The following is a 16,864-nucleotide window of genomic DNA, read 5'->3' on the forward strand; positions in this document are numbered from 1 at the left end:
TTTCTCCTCTATTGCCAAGCCAATTACCCAGCTGACTCAAAATAATGCGCCTTTTATCTGGACTGCAGATTGCGAGGCTAGCTTTGTTGATCTGAAGAGGAGACTGACCAGTGCTCCGATTCTTTCTATTCCGAAAGGTACTGGAGGTTTCACAGTCTATTGTGATGCTTCTAACCGAGGCTTGGGTTGTGTTCTTATGCAGCATAAGCATGTGATAGCGTATGCATCGAGGCAGCTGAAGCCGCACGAGACTCGTTATCCGGTTCATGATCTTGAACTAGCTACGATTGTTTTTGCTCTGAAGATCTGGCGTTACTATCTTTACGGTGAGTCATTCGAGATCTTTTCTGATCATAAGAGTCTTAAGTACTTGTTTTCACAGGCAGAACTGAATATGAGACAGAGAAGATGGTTAGATCTGTTGAAGGATTTCGACTGTGAAATCAAGTATTATCCGGGAAAGTCGAATGCAGTTGCAGATGCCTTGAGCCGAAAGCTTTGTTCTTTATCTCTTTCTACTATTGGTGTTTCCCAGTTCATCGATGATTGTTGCACTTCTGGTTTAGAGTTTGAAATAGACAGGAAGACTATCAGAGTGTTTGCAATTCAAGCCGATCCGGAGTTGTTGATTGCGATCAAAGAGGCACAGAGGTCTGATCCGAGCGTTCAGGTTTCAGTAGAGAAAGTCAGAGCTGGGCATCAGTCTGAATTCCAGGTTAGAGATGACATTTTGTTCGTGAATAACCGTATTGTTGTGCATGATATTTCGGAGTTGAGACAGCGTATTCTCCGAGAGGCTCATTGCAGTTGGTTCAGTGTTCATCATGGAGGTTGTAAGATGTACAACGATTTGAAGAACCAGTTCTGGTGGAAGAGAATGAAGAGCGATGTTGCGAGGTTTGTATCTTGGTGTTTGAACTGTCAGCAAGTGAAAGCAGAGCGGAAGCGACCGGGTGGTCTATTGCACAGTCTATCTGTTCCTGAATGGAAATGGGATCACATTTCTATGGATTTCGTCACGAAGCTACCGCGATCTGTTCGAGGATGCGATGCTATTTGGGTAGTGATCGACCGATTGACGAAGTCTGCTTGCTTTATTCCTTACATGATGACGTATCGTCATGATCAGATGACTGAGTTATATGTTAGCAATGTTGTGAGATTGCATGGGGTGCCGAAGTCGATCGCTTCAGACCGAGACCCTAGATTCACTTCGCACTTCTGGCACAGTCTGCAGGAGGCACTTGGTACTCGATTGCATCTGAGTACGGCTTATCATCCTCAGACCGATGGACAGTCAGAGCGGACTATCCAGACGTTAGAGGATATGCTTCGAGCGGTAGTGCTAGACTTTGGCACTAGTTGGCAAGATTCCTTGCCTCTTGTCGAGTTCTCTTACAACAACAACTTCCAAGCGAGTATCGGTATGGCGCCTTTGGAGGCTTTATACGGCAAGAAGTGCCGATATCCTTTGTTTTGGGATGATTTGTCCGAGTCACCTGATTTGGGACCGGATATGCTTAGAGATATGGCAGAGCAAGTTAAGATCATTCAGTCTAGAATGAAGTCAGGTCAGGATAGACAGGCAAAGTATGCTAATGTCAGACGCAAACCTCTGAGTTTTGATCAAGGAGACCGAGTCTTTCTGAAGATTTCACCTTTCAGAGGCACCGTTAGATTTGGGAAGAGAGGTAAGTTATCTCCGAGATTTATCGGACCGTACGAGATTCTCGAGAATATAGACGATCTTGCCTACAGACTTGCTCTTCCTCCGTCTTTATCTGGTATTCACGATGTTTTTCACATCTCTACGCTACGGAAGTATCATCCAGATCCTTCTCATATTCTTCAGCCTGATGAAGCCGAGTTAGATGAGACTCTGAGCTATTTTGAACGACCTATTCAGATCCTTGATCGGAAATAGAATCAACTTAGAACCAAGTTGATTCCATTGGTGAAGGTGCAGTGGAGCCGTCACGGCGTTGAGGAAGCGACTTGGGAGATAGAATCCGACATGAGACAGCGTTTTCCTGAGTTATTTGGATGACGTGAGTTCTTCTTATAGTCTTTAGTTCTTTATTCTATCTTATGAGTTGTAATTCTATTGATTTCGAGGACGAAATCTCTTCTTAGTGGGGGAGAATTGTAACGCCCCATTTTTATCTTATATGAGTTTATTTGAGTTAATCGGAGATTACGGAGTTCACGGGCCGACTTGATTTTGATCAAGGTCTATTTTACAAATTTTGGAAATTTCAGGGACTAAAACGCAAATTTTGAGTTTAATATATTATCTACACTTAGAATTCATTTGACTAAGTCTCTTATCATTCCTCTCCTTCCCTTCCATCGGCTAGACTCCATTGAAGCCACCCCTTTGGGTTTTCAAGCTTCCAATTTTCCTCCCGAGCTCGATCCGGCCGTTGGAAATTAATTCTGAAGGCAGATTAGCGATCACTGCAGCGAGGGCTCCGTTATACCGTAAGTTTTTCTACGATCAGATGCATTCTAGTTTTTGGATGTTGTTAGAATCGTTCGAGATTTTAGTATATTGTTCTTGGCAGAGTTCTGATCGTTTATTATCTGTCAGTTTTGAATTAGAGCGACGTTCGGAATTGTTATGATTTTTGGAAGCTATTTTCGAAATTTTGAGTTTTGAGATTGGTTGGGTTTGAGCTTTTGTTGTTGTATTAGCATTGATTCGTATTGATATCGATATTGAACTGCTGTCTGCGTTTCCGATTTGATCATTTATAGCCGTTATGCCGCCGGTTTGAGTTTTGAGGATTTTGAACCGTGTTTGAGTTGTAGAACTATGGGCATTGGGTTTGTTCATTGTTGTTGATCATCTTTTGTCTCCGTACAGATTCGTTTGGAGTTTCTGAGACTGAGAAGCAGCATTCGATCGTCTAGAGTTTGAATAAGAATCGGTAAAGAGATTACCTTGAGCCGATCTTGTTGTTAGGTTGTATAGTTTCTAATATAACCTTTTATTGTAGCGTTTCCAGAGTTGGAGCTACTGCATTGAAAGGTAAAAGCAGTCATCGTAGCGGGATAGCATACTCGGGACAGTTGGTTCTCGAGTTTCCCTTAAAATCACATATTGCATCAATATTGTTCTAGCATGTGGAACTGTATTTTGTTGATTGATTGAGATTGGTTATGTGGCTTACGTTTTATGTTTCTGTGATGCATTCATCTTGAGCCAACTTTGATTTCAGCGGGCAGAACAGCCTTTTTTGTTTAGTCGTTTGGGAGCTATAATCTGAGTGGCCTAGGTCGTAGCCGTCTCGCCTAGTGCTAGTAAGCTCATGATATTTGTTCAAAGTCTAGAGGAGTGGGACACGTGGCACCACCTCGATTTGGAGAGTCGGTGAGTCGTCACGTGATCTCATCCTCGGGATCCCAAAAGCAAAGTAGCAATCCCTCATTTATCAAAATTGATATCCCGATTTAAAGACATGCATTTCATTACGTTGATAGTGTTTACGTATTGCCTTGAAAGCATGTTTATTAATTGTATTACTTGTTATATTGCTTTTACTGGAAGTATCTTTCTCACCGGTTTATCCGGCTGTTGCTTTGTTTTGTATGTGTACTTGGCAACAGGTGGGGCAGGATCAAGTCAGCGGAGACCTGGTTAGCATCAAGAGGGAGAGTTAGTTGTGGGACTCGATTTAGAAGTCTTATCAGCATGACAATCTAGTTTATGTTTTGAAGCATGTTTAGAACTCGAACTTAGATTGGAGTTTGTCTTCCTTGTGATCAGAACTGGTTATGTTTTGTATCCGGCTTGTAATAGCTAGTACCGATGCATGTTCTATTATGTTGAGCGGTTGAACAACTCTATTAGTCTTGTATTGTATGTTGCTGGAATTTTGTACCAATGCATGATTTTGTTCTTAGAGCGATTATTGATTCACTCCCCGAGCTTTGGTCGTGCGTGGGATTGGTTTTTAGCAGCAGTAGCAGCGCGCCACGCAGCCTGTTTCATCCCCGGTAGGGCACCATGCGCGCCCGTGCCTTGCTAGGGCGCGGCCGCACGTCGGCCAGAGCGTCGTGCGCGGCCGCGCGGCCTCCCCTTTAAAAAAAAAAAAAATTGTTCTCGGCTTTTAATGCTTTCTAGATTGTGTACTCTTCGATTAGATGTTTAGAACCGAGGTCTTACATTAGGAGTCGGGATACTACATTCTCCAAAACTTAAGAGATTTCGTCCTCGAAATCCAAGTTAGGATAATCAGAAAAATAATCACTGAAACAACCTTATTAAGTAATGCATTTTCAAATACAAATACTTCCCAAGAAAAAAAATACATTCAAAAAAACTCCGGATGCTAGGAACGCATACGACTTTCTAACTCCCAAGTCGCTTTCTTTGTGCCTCGGCGCTGCCAGTGAACCATAACGAGAGGAATGTGTTTATTCCAAAGTACTTTTTCCTTTCTATAGAGAATTCTATGCGGTCTCCCCACGAACGAAAAATAGTTCTCTAGCTGGACCTCTGTCGGATATAGGATGTGCGACTAATCTGCAATATACTGACGAAGTAACGATAGGTGAAACACATTGTGAATACCTGAGAGATACGGTGGTAACTCCAAATGGTAAGCCACATCTCCAATCTTCTCTAGTATCTCGAACGAACCAATGAATCTAGGCGCTACCTTGCCCTTTAGACCGAATCTCATCACCTTCCGAAAAGGCGATACTCGCAGGAAAACATGCTTTCTCGCCTCGAAATTCAATGGTCTACGCTTGGTGTTGTCATAACTTGTAGTAGCAGGGTTCCATTTACAAGATTAAGGGACTTTAACGTGATTAAGAAATTTATTAAGGATCTAAATTGAAAATTAACTCGGACAGGATCGGAGCGTCCGATCTCTCCCTGTGAGGTGGCAAGTTGGAGCTGACACGTGGCAGAGATCGTAGCTTCCGATGGAGAGATCAGATAGTTCGTTCTGCTAGCGGACAGATGTCAACGAGATCACGCCATGTGGCCAATCATGCAGATCATACCGTCCGATCTGGCCGATCAAACCGTCCGATTGTACCCTATAAATATGGGTTCCGAGGGCCACTTTCTCACACCATTTCCAAATTCTTCTCTCGACTTTTGAGTGTTAGGGCAATTTCCAGCCTTCCTAGGCTTGGTCCGGGAGTTGGCAAGTGAAAGAGTGGGTGCCCGGTGAGCCAACTTGTGGCTAAGGGCTTTGATGACTCTTTGTATAAACAATCTTTTGTTTAATATTATTTACACTTTTATTAATGGCAATGACTTTATCTTTCTTCATATTGTTATATTGTGATATACTATTGTTGTTTTGATAAAGACCTTGAATATACTATAGTGTATGTAAGATGTGGTAGAACATGGAGATGTCTATCATGAAACATATCTTATAGTCACTGTATATTCTAAACTGTTCCTAGTCGATTGAGCCGTCCGATAATAAGGATAAGGATCGCTCGAGTTTGAGACTAGCATTTGCGATGCAGAGTACCACGTTTCATTGGTAAGGAACATACAGATGTTCGAAGCATGCAAATGGATATTCATATGATGAATGATCGAACTACCCTATCCGGACTTTCCAAGTGGTTATCACTTATCGAGTGGATAAAGTCCGCGGTTTTGGTTGTACACCATTAGTCCTTACTACTTGAAACATCATTGAGACTCTATATGCTAGTACTGTGCTTTGACTCGTTTACCGACTCTATTGGGGTCATCAGGTGTCGGGATTGGGTACAGTTACAACACATATAGGAGTCGATGCTTTGTTGTCAAGGATTCACCACATGCTTGCGAGTGTGGATATCCTATGCGATCTGAGGAGATATTAGTGTGACGAATCTCTGGCCAGAGTACATGATGTGATTTAAGAAATGGTTTCTTAGTAGCACATGCGATGTCACTATTTGATCTTCAAGATGTATTGCATAGTTATCGAATCTCGAGCGACTCTCGATATACCAATGGTTGTTGATTCGATCGGGATATATGGATGAAGGGACCGTACTGTACGCTAACCAAAATCTATTGGTTCTTGTAGGCACTATCAGTGATACCTAGGGAATCATGGGGCGATGTTGCTAGACGCTCTTACCATGATTCGATGGGCAAGTCGGAAATTGTTGTTCCGAGTCACAAGGAGTTGTGAGCCCACGGCTAGCTGTATCCCTGAACCATTGAGGGTCACACAGTGTAATGGATTTTTAATCCCCGTTGAGATAGTTAAATTTAAAGAGTTAAATTTAATGAACGAAGAAGTTGGACTTCTTATTTAAGAGTAGAGGAGTAAGATTTCCTAAAATGACATAGGGATGGTCATTTTGGGAAATCACTGAATTCGGATTCAGAAAAATTTATCTTGACTTTAAAAGGTGCAGAAATGGTTTCTGTGCACATTGGTGAAATCGGTTTATCAATCGGAGTCACGATGAATTTTATATTAATTTCTGAACATGCGGGCTTTGCTTGTCGGGCTTGAACTTATGACTAATAGTGTAGTGGCCCGTATCCAAAACTAATGAGTAATGAGTAATTAAATCGTATAATCATGTCGGGATTAAGTGAAACATGATTGAGGAAATTCTAGAAGGGTTAACGGATTCCAGAAATGGATCCAGGACACTCGAAAATGTCTTAGAGGGTTTCATGACTCGAGTGGGATCGGAACCACCGATCCAGGATTGGAGCCTCCGATCTTGGTGAGTTCGGAACCACATCGGAAGCAGGGAGATCGGAACGTCCGATCAGGATCGGAGCTTCCGATGGCTGTCGATGACAGGTGTGTGGTTGCATGTGGACCGAATTGACACGTAGCGAACGGAACTTCCGATCGGGGAACGGAGCTTCCGATCTAAACGAACGGAGCTTCCGATCGAGGAACGGAGCTTCCGATCGATGCCTATAAATATGAGGTCCGAGCTCCTCATTTCTTGCCAGTTCCGAGTTCCTCTCCTTCGCCTAGTAGCTCTATTTTAGGGCTTTGGGTACTCTTATTTTAGAGTTGGAGTAGGGAATATATTTTAGTATAGTCAGACAGTGTTTGACATAGTAGCGGAGCGGTGCTCGAGTAGCGGAGCAGCGCTCGTGTAGCGGAGTAGTGCTCGAGGCTGTGGAGCTGCAGCAGGGGTGTGCCCCTAGTTGCGGGATAGTCGCCATCAGTGGGCTAACGACGGACGCAGGTATAGCTATGGTCTCCTTAAATTATTTAGGAGTATGCAATAGCTTAGTTAAGGCTTTTAGAGCTTATTGAATGATGCATGGGTATTTGCATTGTAGACTTGATGATAGGCTTGGAACCTAGAGTGGGACTACTAGGACTACCTTAGAAAGGTACGTAAGTACTGACTGAGATTGCCAGCGGATATGCATGCTTATATGTTGCATTTATGTGTTTGCATGTTATTATTGTTATGCGGCATGTGCATATCATCTTGTGCCTGTACATCTGTATACCTTTCGAGATGAGCCAGTTAGGGTTGCTCAGCCCTGTTAGGACGTTTGATATCGAGTACCCCTAGGTACTGATACCGGAAGGACTCCGTGGTCCGCGTCTGTGATTCGGGAATGAGTGGTCGCACACAGTGGTTAGCTACCCCGATGTGACGAGCTTATATCCCAGGCGCCAGTCTGAGTAGTTTGTATACAGTTATCCCAGATATGGATACCCTGTCATTTGCATGCATCATATTTGTATGTTTATCCGTGCTTTCGTATTGAGCTTAGAGCTCATGTCCAGTATTTTCTGTATATTTGGATACCCTATTCGACGGGGCAGGTGTAGGTGCAGGATTGAGCACCAGGAGTCTGGAGTAGCCAGTGACCTTGAAGACAGCAGGATTAGCTGTAGGTTTTATTTAAATTCGATTGGGTTGTATAATCGAGTTTGTTTAGCCGGTTGTATTCCGCCGGTCTTTTTATATTTAAGACTTCCGCAGCGATTTATTTAATGCATGCTTAATTATGCTCTTAACTCTGATTAGATAGTGGATCCGAGATGGGTCACTACAAATGGGCTCTAAGATGTTAGTGGCCTACATTATAAATAAGTTATTGCAGTACAGAAATTACACACAACAGGTCACAAGAATTTTCGAAAACCCTAGTTAATTTTCTAAAAGGTGGCCGGCCCCTCTCCCTTTGCTCGAAAAGAAATCCAGCCTGTGATTTTGAATTACAGTCTGGTTTAACGGATCAAATTCGTTAATCTCTTCGTAGAAACTTCTGATAGATTTTCTAGTGCAATCTATCAGAGGGATTAAATATCCGTTCGTGGACCTGATTGAAGAACAGTTCGTCCATCAGTTCCAGGGATATACAACGAGAGCAGAGAAATCTGTTGGTGTCCAAAATCTCGATTCGAGATTAAAGGTAAAAATTATATAATTGTTATTTAATTTTTACACACACAATTTAATCGTAAGGTTGATACCTATTATGGAATCGTTCCATACAAAAATTTTAAACTTCCGCTGCACCGGGTATCAATCCTAATTGATCTGATCGCTGCGCAGGGCAGCCGAGCTGCCCGGCCCGACCACATTAGGGCACGGGCAGCCCGGGAATGTCCCGGGTGGCTTGCGGGAAAAATTATTTTTAATTTTTAAATTAAATTTTAATATGTTAAAATTCTATTTTTGGTCCGATCGAAAATTGTTTTGATTGGTTCACGAGGCGTCGGATCGAATTGTTCGAGTCCGGAAATTTTAAAATTGATTTTTGGATAAATTTGAATTTTTGGAAAATTTTAATATTTTATCCTTAAATTGAATTTTGAAATTAATTATTTTAGTACAATTGATGATAAGATATGATCTTATGGATATATTGAGTAAAATATGATTTTATGTATAAAATTGGATTTTATAGATAAAATATGATTTTATTTGATAAAAAGATAAAATATGATTTTGTATGTAAAATAAGATTTTATGTATGAAATATGATTTTATCCTTTTAAATTTAAATTGTCATTGCATGTTATCCAATAAATTAATTTTGAATTAAATGTTATTGGATAAGGATGATCGATTGCCATGACCAATTTTGTAGGTGTATGTTAGGAATTTACATTTGTTTTATTGTTGTTGGTTTTATTAATGGGCCTGGTTTATGGCCCAATATGAATGTCATATGCAATAAAAGTGGGCTTGGTTTATGGCCCGTTCCCACCCCTTGAAAATGTATCCCCTACTTGTCATTGTTATTTATTGTAAATACATTAGATTTAGTGGGAGATGAAGATTTGAAGACGGAGGTGGGCCCAGCAGACAATAAAGACGAAGAAATGTAAATTGGAAGCACAATGTAATAGGATTGCATTGCATACTGCATATTACCTAGGATTGGACTAAGACTCGTGATTGGCAACCACGGGTCGATTAGAAATGGAATCGATCATCCTATATAATATGTGATATTATTGTTGTATGCATGTTTTAGACATAATTGTGTGAATCCGGCAAGCATACAAAATTTTAAAAATGATGAGACAAATTTTCATAATTAAAATCCCTCATTTTAAATATGATTTAAAATTGATATCAAGATAAATAAAGGAAATTTAAATTTGTTTAAATGTTCCTACCTTCCATCAACGATCAATGTATGAGATGCTACCCGCGGATACGGTCCGACTCATATTATTGGGGGGGCCCATTCGTCGGAAAGCTGTACATTGGATCTACACATGTTGTAAGTTGGGTGGAACTCCCATGGGATCGGCTCATATTATTGGGGGATCCACATGGCGACCGTCCATCACAACTTAATATTGATGGGTCATCTTGACATGTCACAATAAACGACGCCATATTATTGGGCCCTTATTGGACATGAGGTAAAAAACATGGAGGTTGCTTTGGAAGCAATTGGGCTCTACCTTTTGAAAATTATGGTTGGCTGATATTATTCGGGACCATAGATTGTCAATTGGACTCCATGTTCTCACTAAGGAAAACAGTTTCCCGTTTTCACTAGAGGGTAGTGAAATCGTTAAAATAGTGGGAGTGAGATTCATAAAATAAATTTCGCCTATTTTATGTCTTAGTAAATTGCTTAAACAATCACTGATATTTGTCTGTTTCTTTTCAGTATTTCATAAGATGAATTCGCGTAATCCACTTTTCTCGATCTTCGAACAAAATAAGTTGACTGGCGCAAACTATATGGAATGGTTCCGTAAGTTGAAGATTGTCTTGACTTCGGAGAAGATGCTCTACGTGTTAGAAAAATCTCCTCCGAAGGAAGCACCAGCTGACGTAAGTCCGGAGGAGTTAGCCAAGCTTGATACATGGTGGGACCATGATATCAAGACCAAATGCTCTGTGCAAGCCTCGATGTCTGATGAACTCCAGAGGCGATTTGAGGACACCGTGAATGCTGCTGACATTCACGTTCAACTCAAGGAACTTTTTGGGGCTCAATCGAGGGCTGAAAGGTTCGCTACTGTAAAGGAGCTAATGACGTGTCGCATGCGTGAAGGGACTTCGGTCCGTGATCATGGGGTACGAGTGATTTGGCTCATACAGAAGTTGGTAACCCTTGATTTGGTGTTGGAGCATGAACTCAACGTGGACTTACTACTTCTGTCCCTTCCTTCTTCGTTTGACGGATTTGTGGTAAATTTCAATATGAACAAGATAGAGGCCTCCCTTCAAGAGATGGTCAATATGCTTGTGACATATGAATCCACATTAAAGAAGGATAAACCGGCTTTCTTGGTGGGCTCCTCTTCTTCTGCTAAGAAGGGGCCAAGTACAAAGGGTAAAAAACGTTCTGCCCCACCCAAGAAAATCGAACCCGAGAAGAATTACAAGACAAAGGCTTCAAACATGGAAAAATCCAAGGATGTTTGCCATTACTGCAAGAAGCCCGGTCATTGGAAGCGTAACTGCAAGGAATATCTAGAGCAGTTGCGAACTGCAAAGGGTATGTTCTATATTGAAATAAATGTTTCACTTAATACTACTTCTTGGGTATTGGATACCGGATGTGGATCTCACATTTGCAATGATTTGCAGGTGATGACAAGAAGTCGCAGGCTTAGAATGGGTGAGACCCAGCTGAGGCTCGGAAATGGTTCCAGAGTTGAAGCAAAAGCCGTGGGAGATGTTTATTTAATTTTGCAGAACGGTTTTAAGTTACTTTTAAGAGATGTTTTATTTGTTCCGGATTTGATTAAAAACATTATTTCTGTTCCTATGCTTGATAGAGATGGTTATTCTTGCAATTTTGTGAATGGGATTTGCAATATTTACAAGAATGAATGTTTGATTGGAAATGGACAACTTGAAAACGATCTATACAACTTAAAACTAAAAGACGTTCCAATAAATTATGTTGATAAACCGGCAACAACAAACAAAAGGAAAATCGATAGCCAAAACCCGGCAAACCTTTGGCACGCTAGGCTAGGTCATATTTCCTCAAGGAGGATGAATAAGCTAGTGGGAGAGGGCATGTTTGATATGTCTGATATTAACTCTCTACCTACTTGTGAATCCTGCCTAAAAGGAAAAATGACTAAATCTCCTTTTAAGGGGAAACCTGAGCATAGTCAAAATCTGTTGGATTTGATCCATACAGATGTTTGTGGTCCATTTAGAGTTGGGACTCAATATGGCCACACCTACTTCATTACCTTTACTGATGATTATTCAAGGTATGGGTATTTATATTTAATGAAATATAAGTCTGAAGCATTTGAAAAGTTCAAAGAATTCAAGGCTGAAGTAGAAAACAAGCTAGGTAAAAGTATTAAAGCACTTTGATCGGATCGAGGTGGAGAATACTTGAGTACCGAGTTTTTGGACTATCTAAAAGAGAATGGGTGTAGTACCTGTAATCCAATCTACTAAATCGCATTCATTAATTTAATAAATATTAAGATCATTATCTTTAATTTTAATTGATTTAAATTATTTATGTGAGTTATGTTTTTATTGTTTCAGTTTCTTTATTCAAATGATTTTTATCGTGCAGCTTACTTGTTTTAAGTATTGTAAAGATTTAAGATTTCTTATTTAAATTATTTTAATTGCTTAGTTTATTCATTTAAATGATTTTAAATGTTTAGCTTAATTATTTTTAAGTCGTTATCTGTCTAAATCATTTTAAAGGTTTTTATGCCGTTAGTGCGTTTATTTAAATGACTTTTAATCGTTTGTCTAGTTTGTTTAAATTATTTTAATCGCTCTGCTTATTATTTAAAAATCTTAATTATTGTTCCGACATCAAAATATTTAAATTGTTGATTTTAATTTCTAAGTTAGTGTTTATGTAGTGCCTGGAATTTCCATGATTTAAATATTCATGCCTAAAATTTATTTTCAGTATGTATGTTTTTAATTTCATAAAGTTAATTGGTTAAGTTTTAGTTAAAGATATCATTGCTTGATTTATTTGAATAAAATGCCTTGAATTGTTAGTTTAGTGAGTTTCTGTCCCGGCAGGCGACGATGGTGGGCTTCGGTGGTATATTATCAAGACTTTCGTTTTTTTTTAAAGATTTTAAGTTAGAAGAAAAAGGGGATTTTGGCCAAAAATGTAAATTTTAAACTTTTAAGGGGTCAAAAAGCAAATTTATTATTTTCTTGGATTTATTCCTAGACTTTTCATAAAATAGGGTTTTATTAAATCCGGGCTAGTGTAATTTTAATTAAAAATGTTGAGAGTTGAAAATTTTAAACTTAGGAGTTTTTAAAGGTGAAAAAGTTGGAGGTAAAAAGTTGTAATAGTACAAGTAGTACTTTTAATAGTACAAAAGCAACTTTAAAACACTACACACACATTTTCACTCTCATTATTTCTCACTCAAACATTTTATAACACAAAAATTAAAACCCTATCCCCTCCTAAACTCTAGAGCCGCCCCCTTCCTCTCTTCTTGGAGCTCCCTCTCGGCCAACCCCTCTCTTCCACCTCTAGCCGCCGGCGCCGCCTCCCACCGCCGCCTACACCACCGGAGAAGCTTCACAAGGAGCTTAGCTTGGAGTTTAGATTGTGTCCAGCCCTCTTCTCCCTTTTATTTTCGAATTCTCTTGGTAAAAGATTGGAAGGCAAGTGTAGACTTTTCTTGGGCTTTCAATCAAGCTATTATGTATTTGCTCCTAGCTTCTTTTTAAATTTCGAAATGACTATGATTTTTAGCATGTATGACTTGATACATTTCTGGAATTTTAGATTTTTATGTGGGATTTTCGAATTTATGCATTAGATTGAGTTTTAAGTTGATAAATGGTGAGTTGTGTTGGAAAGCTTAAGTCATTTTGCATGCATGAAGTAAATTTCGAATTTCCAGAAATTGGTGTGCCCTATTTTCGAAAATTTACATGTGTAAGGGATGGAAATGAAGTGTGTTTGAAGCATTTTGATGTATTGCATTGGTCTTGATTGTTTGCTCTTGAGGTTGCCACTTTTTGGTGCAAAATCATGTAAATTTTGATATGTGATGTCGAAGTGAAGAAGTGGGCTGCCCAAGTGTTTGATGTAAGTCCTAAGAGATGGTTTTAAGTGTGTTTGATGGATTGGAGTGGTCTTAGAAGCAAGGGTGCATGATTGGTGAAGGTTTCACAAACTAGTAGGGCATTTGAGGTGTCTAGTTTGGACAGGGCAGTCTGAATTCGGGGCAGGGCAGTTTCCTGGTCGAGGTCTGTGTCGATTCTGTTTTGTCCTAAGTTTAGTTCATGACGTTGTGGTCGTGTCGGTATAAAATGGGCTTAATTCGGATAAGTATTCAATAAGTTATGAATTTTTGAAGTTTAAGTGTCGGTGCAGAAATTTATAGTCAAAAGTGGGCTGTCCGGGATGGGTTGTTTGGCATTTTGTATAAGAGGTCAAAGGAAGTTGAAACCTGGTCATATGGTAAATTTTAAGAGTTAGGAATGTGTCGGTTCAAGCGGGACGGGTTTTGGTTAAGGCATGAGTGAGAAAAAGGGTTTTTCAGTTTTCTTGCTCGGTCTAAGTTGAAAAGTTAGGACTTTGGCAAAAGAGTAAAGCCTTGAGGGTTAGGGGCAGCCACTCGCTCATCGTTCTCACATGCAATGGAGTCGAGTCTCATTCTTGAAGTTGCACGTTCATGTGTGTGAGTCTTATTCTTGATGCCAAAGAAAAATTTAAAGAAAGTCTCTTTGAGTCTTGCATGCCAAAGCATAATTGAGTTGAGTCTCATATCTTAAAGGTTGCATGTTCGTGTGCATATGGCATGTTCTTGAGAAAAATAAAGTGAAAGGAGGTCTTTTCATGTATGCATGATTAAAAAGGTGTGAGTCGAGTCTTAATGAATGAAAAGGAAAAGAAAGTAAATGTTTTTGAATGATGTGATTTGTTTGTGACAAAGAGGGGTGTTGTTAGGCCGGGGGATGCCTCGGTCTACTCACCAAGAGGTTACAGAGGTTTAGGTAGGGAGCAAGAGACATCTTGTCTACCCTACCCACAGAGGGGCAATGTGGGATCGGGAGCAATCTCGGTCTCCTTGTCATAGAGGGGCAATGTGGGATCGGGAGCAATCTCGGTCTCCTTGCCACAGAGGGGTTAACTTCGTCGGGAGAAATCTCGTCGTTTTGTCGGCATAGTGCACTGCAGCCATGATCATGATCGAAACAGAGGGTCACAAATCAAGGAACTGATTTCTAAGAGGAAAAAGAAAAGAGAAGTTTAAAAGTTAAAGTTTAAAGTTTCAGTTTTACTCGTCTTACATTGATGTCAGTCAGTCATGCATGAGGTTAAGAAAAGTATGAGGTTAAGTAAAGCATGAGGTTTATGTCAGGAAAGTTGAAAGTCTTCTATAGCGTGAGTTCATCAATGCATGTTTCCTATACACTCTAGTTTCATGCATATTTACAGTTAAAGTTCAAAAGTATACTAAGTATCATAGTTTGAGTAAAGCATCATCTATTTTTAAACCTTGATATTCAACTGTTTATGCTTGTTGAGTCTTTAGACTCACTACGCTTGTTTGATTGCAGGTGATGAGTTTTATGTTGAGGCGATGGAGGGGCAGGATCCACTGGGTTGAGGCCACTGGTAGTGCGAAGCCCAATGACCGTCGCTATTGCATGTTTAAGTTTTCCGCATATTTACTCTGTTATGTAATAATGAAGAGTTATTTGAGTACTTACAGTGTTTTTAGCCAGGATGTGTATTCCCTGTGCTACAGTTGATGATTTGTAGTATGCCATCACCTATGCATGTTTATGTTTAACGCACTCTTTTAAATTCCTTAGTTTACTTTATGCTGTAACCGGGAGGTGGTTACTAGGATTGCATGTTTATGTTTAACGCACTTAAGTTTTACGTCAGTTTCTTTACCTTACTTGAACTGCTGCCTGGGTTATGATGGCTTGTTTGCTTTGCAAACAAGTCATGGAAAAATTTTTATAAATCCGTAATTTTCTTTAAATTAAATAAATCATAGAGGTTAGGGTTGTTTCAGTTGGTATCAGAGCACGGTCTTGGTTTGGGCTGAGCCTACTGCCGGTTGCCGAAACTCAGGGGATCTCGCCTCAAAGTCTGTAAGTTTTAAGTAATTTTATATGTTAGACGCATTTGAGTTATTACTTTAAATGTTTTGATGTCATCCTTTTTAAAATATTTTCAAATTAGATGTTTAATTTATTTAAATGTGTAGCTCAATGTTTTATTATTTAAAATTTCTTTATTAGTTAAAGTGTACTATTTGACTGCCTATATTTTTATAGCATGCGAATTCAAGTTAAACGAAGTGGGTGTACCAATATTCCTTCCAATTTTGGACATTACGTGGTTGTTGTTTGAGTTATTCAGTAGTGTTAGCAATTTTGATGAGTTGTAGGAGTTTGTCAGAAATATTTAACTTGCGCATTAAGAGATAGTAATTGTGTATTACTGATGTAGGTTGTTTTCTTATATTGGATTCAAGTCGGATGCAACTAAGTGCATAGTTTGTTTAGAATTTGATAAGACGTATGTTTTGGCCAGTTAAGTTATTGATTCGAATCTGTGCAAAGACTTTGGATACGCACTTCGTTTTATATTTTTATGGATAGTTTGAGTTTTCTTTTGTTCTTTTGCGGCAATTATGTTTTTGGGGAATAGTGAATCGGTTACTAATGAGTCTTTCGATTATGCGAACTACTATTTCGATCATTAATTCTTTTTCTTCTTTTGTGCTCATATCCATCGCAACATCTACTTTTGAGTATCCAAAATCTCTCTGCACTTCCTTTGTGCATTTATGAAATCGTATGACGTCAGTCAACTTTATATTCTACTACTTTGACATTGGTTGAACTTTTAATAAGACCATGTTCGTATTTCACATTTCTTGAAATTTTCTCCAGTACTAGAACCACACATGTTGATGCGAGTAAGCATCACTTTGTATTTTTATTGGTGATCTACTTGCGTTGTGTGGTTGACTCCTGAATATGTCTTTGTACCGTTGTTTCCCTAATTATTGATTTGTGTGGACTACTCTCGATTGAAGTCACACTGTCTACCCTTGATTGTGCTTTGATTGTTTGAGCATGATGCCATTACTCTTGATGAGTTATCACTAGATTTGTTATCTTGTTGGCTCATATTTATTATTCATGGAGCCTCCATTATTATTCATTCATCTCTAGACTTGAATTATGAGTGAGTTGTTTTCACTTATCCAGATTGGTATTCTTCAGCTCGCTTCTTTGTAATGCTTGCATTATTTTGTTTCGTATTAAGCAGCATTACATGTGTATTTATTTCCTTTCATGATCCATCACGGCGAATTAGTTGAGTGGATCACACTTTCGGTTATCATTCCGACTTCTTGAATAGAAAAATCGACTCGTAACCGCATAGTGAGAGTTTAGACTGTTGGAATTTAGTAATAGTGCT

The 16,864-nt window shown here is 39.4% G+C and overlaps 1 long non-coding RNA gene across 1 annotated transcript; it reads left to right on the forward strand.

Moving 5' to 3' along the window:
* The first annotated feature begins 12,846 nt into the window (after positions 1–12,846).
* LOC140893560 (uncharacterized) lies at positions 12,847–15,238 on the forward strand. Its single transcript, XR_012153200.1, has 2 exons — positions 12,847–13,068; positions 14,977–15,238. It is a non-coding gene; the product is annotated as an uncharacterized lncRNA (long non-coding RNA).
* Positions 15,239–16,864: the final 1,626 nt, after the last annotated feature.

This window comes from Henckelia pumila, chromosome 3 (genome assembly GCF_033568475.1).
Source record: "Henckelia pumila isolate YLH828 chromosome 3, ASM3356847v2, whole genome shotgun sequence".
In the NCBI taxonomy this organism is placed as follows: Eukaryota; Viridiplantae; Streptophyta; class Magnoliopsida; order Lamiales; family Gesneriaceae; genus Henckelia; species Henckelia pumila.